Raw genomic sequence first — 12,081 nt, 5'->3', positions numbered from 1 at the left:
GACAGCTTTACTGGATATCCAATGTCATCATTGTCAAAGTCCATAAAGTTTTAGGAAGTTGATCTTAGCAAATAGATAAGATCATTAAGGGTCTTGTCATAGTCTGTTTCATAGGAGTCCCAAAGGAACTCACTATGTGACTTAGAAAGTGATTGATCATCAGCTTCCTCTAGACTTTGACACCCAACTCTCCCGGCTTGTCAATATGTGACTACATCTCCAAGATGTGATCACACATAGACCTTTGCTTGCCAATAGGGCTTGAGTGACCTTGAACTTGTGGGTTAGGGAGAATAATTGGAGGAGGTGGAGGAAGAGAAGTATGACTTCCATGAGCCAAACTCGGGAAGTCATATTCATTAGGAAAGCTTGGTTTGGGAAGATCATTGTTGTCTAAACCAGACATCAACAATGAGAGATATTCAAGATAGTTGATTTAAAGTCCTTAATATAACACCCAATATGAAATATTAAGGCTAGGACCCAACACAATACTTTTATAACTTGGAAGAGGGATGCCGTAATCCAAGCTATAAAATATTTGAAGGTGGGTGAATGACGATTCACCAATTTCCACCAAGATAAATGAAATGTATTATTAGGTTTTAATTGGTTTTGAAACTCCTAGATTCTTTTGAGATTCATTGAACTGTTCAATGGCATGTTTCAATCTCGAGTGTGCCCTTCAGGTTTTGTGACTGGGATGCCGAGGATCACAAAACAAGGTGTGAATAACCATGCAAATATACTTGGTACCCTTAAGTGTTTACCCCTCAATCGATGTGCCGGTTAACCACACACGCTCCATCGATACTATGATAAACATTAAGTTACCCTTTTCCTACCTTGTTAAATACGAGTTAGTGTGCCGGTTAACCACACACGCTCCACTAACCGACTTAAACAAAGTGCAAAGTGTAATTTCATGGGTTAGCACCAAATTCACATTTTCCTAAGTAACTAAGATTGGGAATTTATAAGTGTTTAGTTACTTAGTATTTATCATTAATACTTTTAATGAAGGGAGAATTATAGTCCTTGTCCTACCCGTTCGGCTAACGACCCTCCACCAGTCAAGGAAGCGGTGGGTGAGAGTGGACACCCATTAAGCTGTCATTTTATAGGCAACAACCTTATACCCCCCTTATAGACCGGCTTCGTGAATGAGTCCTACTAACGGTAAGATTGACTTTATATTATACATATCTATATAATTAAAATTATAATAATAGTATAAGGGTGTATTTTAAACATTTAAAATACTTGGTGGTTTAATCTATTAATTAAACTATACTCTTAATTTAATTAAACTTAAACCATGTCTTTATGGAATTATTAACTCTTTTAATTAAACACTTTAACTAATTTAACGAAGTCCATAAAGTTTGAATTTTAACTTTTAAAATTGTAGAGTTTGGAATTAAAGCATTAATGTGTGTGAGACTTTACAAATTCCAAAACTTGAGGGCAAGTTTTGAAACTATTCAAAACCTTTCATTTCACAACTTATGAGTTTAATGGTTCATTAAAATGAAGACTCTTCATTTTTATGTAACCTCTTATTCTTTAATAACACTTTTAAAGAAGTGACTCTTAAACATCCATAACTTGAGGACAAGTTATGGAGTCATAAAATAGTTTAATGGAAAAAAAAACTCTTCATTTTTGTGTAACCTATGACACTTTTATGAGTTTTAAGATTCATAAATGTGACCTTTTATGTGACTTGAAGAAAAGTATAAAAACACCTTTTATGAACTTCTTTTATATTAATATGGATTGAAAGCAACTTAACAAATAATATTTTTCATCAATCTAAATTAACTCATAAAACAAGGTAACACAAAAAAACTTTTCATGTTCCATAACTTATGGAGGTTTCAAAAAACTCTTTAGATCAAACTTTTAAAACTAATAAAATAATCATATCATTTTATTTTTTACTAAATTTGACCTAATTCAACTCATATAGTAAAGTGACTCAAATTTTAAAAATAATTAGTTTTTCATAAAATCAAGTAATTATCTTAAAATATGACAAACTAAAAATACATTTGCATCAAATATAATAGAAAACAACCCATGGCTCTGATACCACTGTTAGGTTTTGAGCATTCTAACACACCTATGGTGTACATGCAACCCTAAATACCTTGGATCTATGTTTTCTCTATTATACATGCAAATATCAATTTTCCAAGGTATTGTTCTAACTAGCATAATATAAAGTACATGTAATATAAAATCTAGTAGAATTACATACCTCTTTGTTGGTGGTTGATTTCTTCAAGCTTTAAGAGCTTAGCCCCAATAGTGTGGAAGCCTCAAATGGAATCACAAATCACCAAAATACCTTGGAAGAACTTGAGAGAATATGTATGCACACTAAAATCGGCCCACTCTTATTTTCACACACTTGTGCCAATTTTGTGAGCCAAGGACCCCTTTATATATTATGGAGGATTAGGGTTACATCCATGTAAACCCTAATACCCATGACCTTTCATTTACATATGATCCATGGGTTAAAAGTGTTGGATTAGGTGTCTAAGCCCATAACTATAATTGGTATGTACTTGAATTGATAGCAGCACAGTCCTTTTGGGTTGCCCTCAACCTAACAACTGGACAAGGAAATTATGAAAGGAGAGATATTAATTTATAAGATTAATGAATTAATATAAATGATTTATTAATATGTTAAAAGATTAATATATTAATAAGAAATCATTATGTTTAATTAATTGTTAGCCAGAAATTAATCAGAATTGATTTTGGGGTTAAAAGAATTAATTATAAGGTGCAGGGACTAGTTTGCAATTATCTAATAGTTGAGCGGAAGGCTCTAGAACCCCCTTGGAAGAGGGTGGACGAAATCTTTAGGGGAAACCCTAATAATTTCGTCCATAGGGGCTTGGATAAGGCCCTTGGGTTTGCTTAGGCCCTAAGCAAAGGATAACTAGGGTTTCCCTTAAACCCTAGATCCCTCAGCTATATAAGGAGCCTCCTGGTTCATGTTTTTGGTCACTCTTTCTTTTGAAGAAACCCTAAGGCCGAGATTTTGCATACTCCCTCCCCTCTCTCTTCTTCTACTTTCCTTCTTGCTAGTCATTGGGTGTGATTCCATTAGAGGCATTACACTTGTGGTGCTAAAGCTTCCAAGAAGATCAAGATCAAGATCAAGGGAATATCAATTGTTTGCTATAACAATTGAAAGGTATGTAAACCCTAAACCCTAGTTTGTTAATTTCGAAATTAGCCTCTCTCCTCTAGGGTTCTTGTTTTACAATTCAAAGTTGTATGTTCAATAGTTAAAACATAGATCCAAAGTAGGTTGCATGTGAACTTAGGAATTGTTTCTAGTTTATTTGTTTTACCTAAAACCCATCAGTGGTATCAGAGCCATTGTTGTTTTAAATTGAATTGCTACAATTGTTGAATTGCAAATTAGGGTTTATAGCTATTAAACCCTAAAGGCCAAATTTTCGATTTCTAGGGTTTTGGATCAAAGGGTTTTTTCGAAAACCCTAGCCTCCAAAGAACCCTAATCGAAATTAGGGTTAGGGTTTTGAAAACCCTAGCCTCATCCCTTGTAAATTTCGAAATTTGCTATAAGTTTTAGGGTTTCTTGTTTTGGATAATTGTTACTTAATTAGATTAATTGGATAATTATCCTTACCCTAATTTTCGAAATTTAGAGGGATAAGGATTAGGATTAAATTAATTGATTAATTTAATTAGATAATCTTTACAAGATTTAATAATTTGATTAATAGTTAATTAAAAGATAAATATTAAATCTAGTTAATTGGTTTATTTAAATTTAAATTTAATAGTTTGAATTTCGAAATTTATATAAACCCTTGAAGTTTTAAAATGTTTTAAAACACACCCTATATATGTATTATGATTAAAAGTTTAATATTATATATGTATAAGAATATGGTCAGTCAAATCGCTAGTATGCCTCATTCACGAAGCTAATCTATAAGGGGGGTATAAGGAAACTGCCTATAAAATGGTAGTTGAATGGGTGTCCACTCTCACCCACCGCTTCCTTGATTAGTGGAGGGTCGTTAGCAGAATGGATTTGATAGGACAACTACTTCTCATTAAAAGTATAATGATATTAAAGAAAGTACTAGAACATTATTTTCAAAATCCCAACTCTAGTTACTTTAGGAAAAATGTGAAAAGTATGCTAATCCATGAAATTGCACATTATGCTTTATTGGTCGTTAGTGGAGCGTGTGTGGTTAACCAGCACACTAAAAGGCACTAATAAAGAGTAGTAATGGGTATCTCATAATTGTCATTTTGATGGAGCGTGTGTGGTTTACCAGCACATCAATAGTTAATGATAAAGACAATGAGGTTACCAAGCACATTTGCATGGTTATTCACATCTTGTTTGTGATCCTCGACATCCCAGTCACAAATAGAAGAGCATAATCTGAGATTAAAACATGCCATTGAATAGTTTCAATGTATCTCAAAAGAATTAGGAATTTCACTTCGTTTGTTTCGTCTAATGGTGGAATTGGTGAATCGTCATTCACCTACCTTTATGAAATTTGCACTTGGATCTCGGCATCCCATTTCTGAGTTGTGAATCTTCATAGTTGGATCCTAACCTTGATATTATATATTTGGGTTATTTTATTAAGGTATCTTGAAATCTAACTAAAACTTTTTTTTTTTAGATGTCTACTCCTGGAAACACTTCTGCTTCGTCCTCCTCCAACCAAAACTTCTCTTTACTCAATATCTGCTCCAAAGTCGTTATGGATGGCTCAAACTATAACGATTGGATGCGCAACATCAAGATGGCTCTTCGTTTCGAGAACAAAGAATATGTTCTTGAAAAGGAGCTCAAAGAGCTTGATGAGAATGAAGCTACTCCTGAAGATCTTGCTGCCTACAAGAAACATTACGATGATGCTACCAAAGTGGCATGCATCATGGTGGCAACTATGTCCCTAGAACTGCAGAGGTACTATGAGGACTACTGGCCTTTCGAGATGAACAAGGATCTTATGGAAAAGTACCATAAGCGAGCTCGTCAAGAAAAGTTCGAAGTAGTCAAGTCACTCATGGCTTGCAAGATGAAAGATGGGGAGTCGGTTGTGTCACATGTGCAAAGAATGCAACGCTACATAGAGCGTTTGGTCAAGATCAATATTCACTTTGATGAGGAATTGGCCATTGACATGGTCTTGAACTCACTTCCTGAATGTTATGGTCAGATTATTCTAACTTACCATTTGAACAATACTGAGCAGACCTTGGCCCAATTGCACAACTTGTTGCAGACAGCTGAGGCAGGGATGAAGGGTAAAAGTATACCCTCCACACCTACGAGTGCCCCTGTTTTGGCTATTGGACAGGGAAAGGGGAAAAAGAGGAAAGGTCCTCCCAAGCAAAACTGGAAGAGCAAGGCTCAAGCTGGGTCATCTAGTAATGGCCCAAAGGCTAAGCCCAATGGTTCCACTCCCCATGTTTCTGATCCAAAAGAGGCAGTTTGCTTTTACTGCAACCAAAAGGGGCATTGGAAGAGATCTTGCCCACAATATCTGCAAGATATCAAGGATGGCAAAGTGAAGCCATCTTCAGCAGGTATTTACACTATTTCTGCTAATAACTCATTATCTTCTCGTTCATGGGTCCTTGATACAGGATGTGGTTTTCATATCTGTTCTGATTTGCAGGGTCTAAAGGAAAGTGAGGAGATAGAGCGAGGAAGGATAAACCTGATCATGGGAAACAGAAAGTCTTCACCAGTAACCAAGATCGGAGTTTATCAGCTTCTGCTTAGTAATGATGTTAGATTAGATTTAATAAATTGTTGCTATTCGTCTGAGATGACGAGAAACATTATTTCATTTCATGCATTGTTCAGACAAGGGTTTACATATTCTTTTAATGATTTGAATGGTTCAATTTCTGTTTATAAGAATAGTGTTTTTATGTTTGAAGCTTTGCCTTGTAATGGTGTGTATGAAACAGTGACTTGTGTTGATAGCCTAGGAAATAGTGTACTTAATATTGACTTGTCTAATAGTGTACACAAGGCATGCTTGTGGCATTGTCGTCTTGGACACATTAACAAGAAACGCATAGCCCAACTCCAAAAGGATGGAGTGTTGGAATCATTTGACCTAAAGTCAGATGATATGTGTGAATCTTGTCTTTTGGGAAAGATGACAAAATCACCATTCACAGGGTCTTGTGAAAGAGGTGAAGGTCTGTTGGATCTCATACACACAGATGTGTGTGGGCCCTTCAGATCAACTACAAGAGATGCTAATCGATTCTATGTGACTTTCACTGATGATTATAGCAGATATGGATATATCTACTTGATCAAGCATAAGTCAGAAACTTTTGAAAAGTTCAAAGAGTTTAAGCATGAAGTCGAAAATCAATTGGGCAGAAAGATAAAGATACTTAGATCCGATAGAGGCGGGGAGTATCTTAGTATCGAGTTTAACGACTATCTGAAAGAATGTGGGATAGTCTCACAATTGACTCCTCCTAGGACACCACAGTTAAATGGTGTAGCTGAGAGGCGCAATCGAACCTTGTTAGACATGGTTCGTTCTATGATGAGTCGGGCTTCGCTTCCCATTCACTTCTGGGGGTATGCCTTAGAGACAGCCGCCCACATCCTCAATCTTGTCCCTACAAAGAAGGTTGCCAAAACACCTCACGAAATGTGGACAGGGAAAGTTCCCTCGTTAGCACATATTAAAGTCTGGGGTTGTGAAGCTTTCGTAAGACGAGAGACTCACGACAAGCTAGCAGCTAGAAGTGAGAAATGTGTTTTCATTGGTTACCCAAAGCAGTCTTTTGGATATTTGTTCTACAGGCCTAGTGAAAACGTGGTCTTTGTAGCACGAAGAGGAGTCTTTCTTGAAAGAGAGCTCATATTCAAAGAGGACAGTGGGAGCACTATTGACCTTGAAGAAATTCAAGATTCAGCCAATGAAGGAACCTTAGATGACACTAGCACTCAACCAGAGGAAACAGTTCCTGTTGAACCAATCGATAACTCATTACCTCTTAGAAGATCCACTAGGGTGAGTGTGCCACCTGAGTTGTATGGTTTTCATATTACTTCAGATGGTGACACATTCATAAGTGACAGAACACTGGTAAACTTAGATGAACCAGTCACTTATAAGGAAGCAATGGAAGGCCCAGAGGCTTCCAAGTGGAAAGAGGCAATGGACAGCGAGATTAAGTCCATGTATGACAACCAAGTTTGGAATTTGGTTGATAGTGCACCAGGTCGTAAGACAGTTGGGTGCAAATGGATCTTCAAGAAGAAAACAGACATGGATGGAAATGTGCACACATTCAAGGCTCGACTGGTTGCAAAAGGTTTCACTCAAACCCCAGGGGTTGACTATGATGAGACCTTCTCGCCAGTGGCTAAGATTAAATCTATTAGGATATTGCTCGCCATAGCTGCCTTTCATGATTATGAAATCTGGCAGATGGATGTCAAAACTGCTTTCCTTAATGGGAAGTTGGCTGAAGATGTTTACATGAGTCAGCCAGAGGGTTTTGTTGATGCAAAGTTCCCCAATAGAGTGTGCAAGCTTGAGAAATCCATTTATGGATTGAAACAAGCATCTCGCAGTTGGAATCTTTGCTTCCATGAGAAAGTCAAAGAGTTTGGTTTCTCTAGAAGTGAAGATGAGTTCTGTGTGTATATCAAGGCTAGTGGGAGTATAGTAACTTTTCTGGTGTTGTATGTCGATGACATATTACTCATTGGTAACGACGTTCCAACCTTGAAAGAAGTTAAGTCTTGGCTTGGAAAGTGTTTTGCCATGAAAGACCTTGGAGAAGCTGCCTATATTCTTGGGATTAGAATATTGAGAGATAGAAAGAAGAGACTAATTGGACTTAGTCAGAGCACATACTTGGATAAGGTACTAAAGAGGTTTAGTATGGAAAATTCCAAGAAGGGAGAGCTACCTATCCAGAGCAATACCAAATTGAGTAAGACTCAATGCCCGAGTACAGATGTTGAAATAGATGACATGAGTCGTGTACCTTATGCTTCCGCTGTCGGATCGATCATGTACGCTATGACATGTACTCGCCCTGATGTGGCATTTGCTTTGAGCATGGTCAGTCGCTATCAGGGAAACCCAGGTAGAGCTCATTGGATAGCAGTTAAGAATATACTCAAGTATTTGCGAAGGACAAAGGACTGGGTTCTTGTGCTTGGTGGCAGTGATACTTTGAGAGTAGATGGTTACAGTGATGCCAGCTTTCAGACGGATAGAGATAACTTCCGTTCTCAGTCGGGCTGGGTATTTTTACTGAATGGAGGAGCAGTTACTTGGAAGAGTTCCAAGCAAAATACGGTGGCTGATTCTACTTGTGAATCAGAGTACATTGCAGCAAGTGAAGCGTCGAAAGAAGCAGCTTGGTTGAGGAACTTCATCGGGGATCTCAGAGTTGTTCCAACCATCCAGGAGCCTATGGAACTGTTCTGCGATAATGAAGGAGCGGTTGCCTTGACAAAGGAACCGAGAGATCATGGTAAGACCAGACATATCGACAGAAAGTACCATTTCATTAGACATAGAGTTGAAGAAGGCCATCTTATAGTAAAGAGGGTGTCATCTGAAGATAACCCAGCAGATCCCCTCACAAAGGGTCTGAGTAGGGCTAAGCATATTCAGCATGCTCGGAGCATAGGACTGAAAGATGATATTAGTTTTAGTAGTTAGATTAGTTTTTGAAACTTGTAACAAAGTAAATGTAATTGACTTTTGGTGATTAAATAATAAAGTATTATTTATAAGTTTGGCTACTACCTTTTGTCAATTGTTTATTATTTTGTTTCATATTTTGCATGTTTTACTTCCTGAATAATGAGATTATTCAAACTCCACAGTCGCTCGTACTCTTGGAAGTAAGTAGTGAATTAAGACTGTCATGAATTGGATTGCAGATTGTCTAAGGATAGACATGGCAATAGAATTGTTGCAACGTTCATGAGTACTCAGAAATTGAGATTTGAGTATTGGATAAACCCTCGCTCAGAGTATTACTTCATGGAATTCATCACGAGTAATACTGAGACGATAATATCTTATAATCTTGAAACGAAGATATATGAGTTGTAATTTACAAGTCGGTTGTGCATTGGTGATACGAAAACGCATCAGTAACTTGGTGTTATAAAACGTATTGTCATGCATAATTTGATGAGTAAAAGATACAAGCATATGAGTCAACGTTTATTCGTTCCTTTTGCCCTAACAGGAAAAGCGATATCTGTGGGCCCCTCGATGATTTGGTGTTGACTTATGTGCTGGGCCCAGCCAGGACTAAATTGATGTGTTCAATTAGAAGTCCTACATCATCACAAATCAGGAATCGGGAAACATAGATTCTGGACAAAGAGATTGATTACATTCCATGTCTTATGTCTAGGGATATCTAGCAGAATGAAGGATTATATGATCACTTATCTTAGGACACGTAACTGACTGGGTCAGAGTTCGGCAGCAGCTTTTGGAAGCTACAATTTGCTGGTCAAATTTAGAAGGCATACTAGCAATTATAGTTACAGACTTATCCAAGTGGGAGACTGTTGGATTAGGTGTCTAAGCCCATAACTATAATTGGTATGTACTTGAATTGATAGCAGCACAGTCCTTTTGGGTTGCCCTCAACCTAGCAACTGGACAAGGAAATTATGAAAGGAGAGATATTAATTTATAAGATTAATGAATTAATATAAATGATTTATTAATATGTTAAAAGATTAATATATTAATAAGAAATCATTATGTTTAATTAATTGTTAGCCAGAAATTAATCAGAATTGATTTTGGGGTTAAAAGAATTAATTATAAGGTGCAGGGACTAGTTTGCAATTATCTAATAGTTGAGTGGAAGGCTCTAGAACCCCCTTGGAAGAGGGTGGACGAAATCTTTAGGGGAAACCCTAATAATTTCGTCCATAGGGGCTTGGATAAGGCCCTTGGGTTTGCTTAGGCCCTAAGCAAAGGATAACTAGGGTTTCCCTTAAACCCTAGATCCCTCAGCTATATAAGGAGCCTCCTGGTTCATGTTTTTGGTCACTCTTTCTTTTGAAGAAACCCTAAGGCCGAGATTTTGCATACTCCCTTCCCTCTCTCTTCTTCTACTTTCCTTCTTGCTAGTCATTGGGTGTGATTCCATTAAAGGCATTACACTTGTGGTGCTAAAGCTTCCAAGAAGATCAAGATCAAGATCAAGGGAATATCAATTGTTTGCTATAACAATTGAAAGGTATGTAAACCCTAAACCCTAGTTTGTTAATTTCGAAATTAGCCTCTCTCCTCTAGGGTTCTTGTTTTACAATTCAAAGTTGTATGTTCAATAGTTAAAACATAGATCCAAAGTAGGTTGCATGTGAACTTAGGAATTGTTTCTAGTTTATTTGTTTTACCTAAAACCCATCAAAAAGCTCCATGGACCATCCATGAAAGCTTAGCCCAACCTAAATGAACTTGGCCCATTCCATATATATAAGAGTCCATATTTAATTAGTTCTTTTTGATCACTTAATTAATTCTAAATTAATTCTTAATCAATACTAATTAAATAATATGATTCCATATTAATATATTAGAACTTATAATATATTAATATAAATCATAAATATACTATTCTCAAAAGACTATCCATATAAATTGTGCCGGTGAAGTGCAACCCAAATGGACCATGCCGGGTCGGGTCAAGTACATACCAAATATAGTTATGGACTTAGACATTAATCCAACATATGAGTTCAATCATCCTCGGGATGGAATACCCCAGTCCCACAACCAACAGGTTGGAATGCCCGCATACTATGAGTCCAATCATCCTCGGGATGGAATACTCACGGCCCACAGCCAACAGGTTGGAATGCCCACATACTATGAGTCCAATCATCCTCGGGATGGAATACTCACGGCCCACAACCAACAGGTTGGAATGCCCAGGTCTATTGGCTTTCACATAAAGCAGATAAGCCTCAACCGTCAAACAAACATGTGCACATATAACAGATAATCACATAACAGTCTATAGACAACAACTGATCTAACGGATCATACCACATACCACATAATATTATCCTACCCTCTAGGATACCGAACTAACAGGTGATGCCACACATCACATAATATCATCCTACCCTCTAGGATACCGATCTAACAAATCATACTAGCATATCATAACCAAATAACAATTCAAAGGGTCGGCCTTGGTGCCTTAGACCCTTGAGTATAGTGAGGATAACTCACCTGGCACTGCCGAAGTCCCGCAGAATAAACTCCAGCTGTTGGTTGATAGATTCCCGAACTGTCAACATCAAACAATACCCAATTAATAATTGGGTTCCAAGCTCAAGGTCCAACTCACACTCCAAAGGCCCAATAGTCAACCAATGGGCTAAATCCCAACATATGGCCCAATTTTCTAAATTGGGCCCAGACCTCTACATGGTCTTTCCTTAAGGCCCATTCAATTATTCTAGTCCAAACTATTTGTATTCCCATGGCCCAATATCACATAATCATAAAGGCCCAATTATGGCCCATCTATGGCCCAATTTTCCAAATTGGGCCCAAGACTCTCACATGGGCCTTATCCTAAAACCCATACAATTATTTAGTCCATTTACTTATTCTTGAAAAGCCCATTAATAGTCCAATCACCAAATCCCAAAAGGAAGGCCCAACTCAAGGCCCAAGTGGAATTAGGGTTTCACATAAAATGATGATTAGGGTTAAGTTTCCAACTTAACCCATTAAGGACTTAATCCACTAATGACTTAATCCATTAAGTCCAATATTGCTTAGATTAATCTTTGCCAGTGATTATTATTTAATATTTTAAACTATTAAATAATTCTCGCGTGTGTGTCCCGATTAATTCTCAAAATTAGGGTTTTATTGGCATTAGGGTTTTCCAAACCCTAATTAGGGTTTCCAACCCAAATACTAGCCCATTTATTAGTTTGTTGGGCTTTTAGGTCCATTAGGGCTTTATTGGGCCCATTAAGGTCTCATTGGGCCCACT

The sequence above is a fragment of the Lactuca virosa genome, chromosome 2 (genome assembly GCF_052849685.1).
Source record: "Lactuca virosa cultivar CGN04683 chromosome 2, Lactuca_virosa_CGN04683_v6, whole genome shotgun sequence".
In the NCBI taxonomy this organism is placed as follows: domain Eukaryota; kingdom Viridiplantae; phylum Streptophyta; class Magnoliopsida; order Asterales; family Asteraceae; genus Lactuca; species Lactuca virosa.
Note: the sequence above shows the minus strand (reverse complement) of the source record.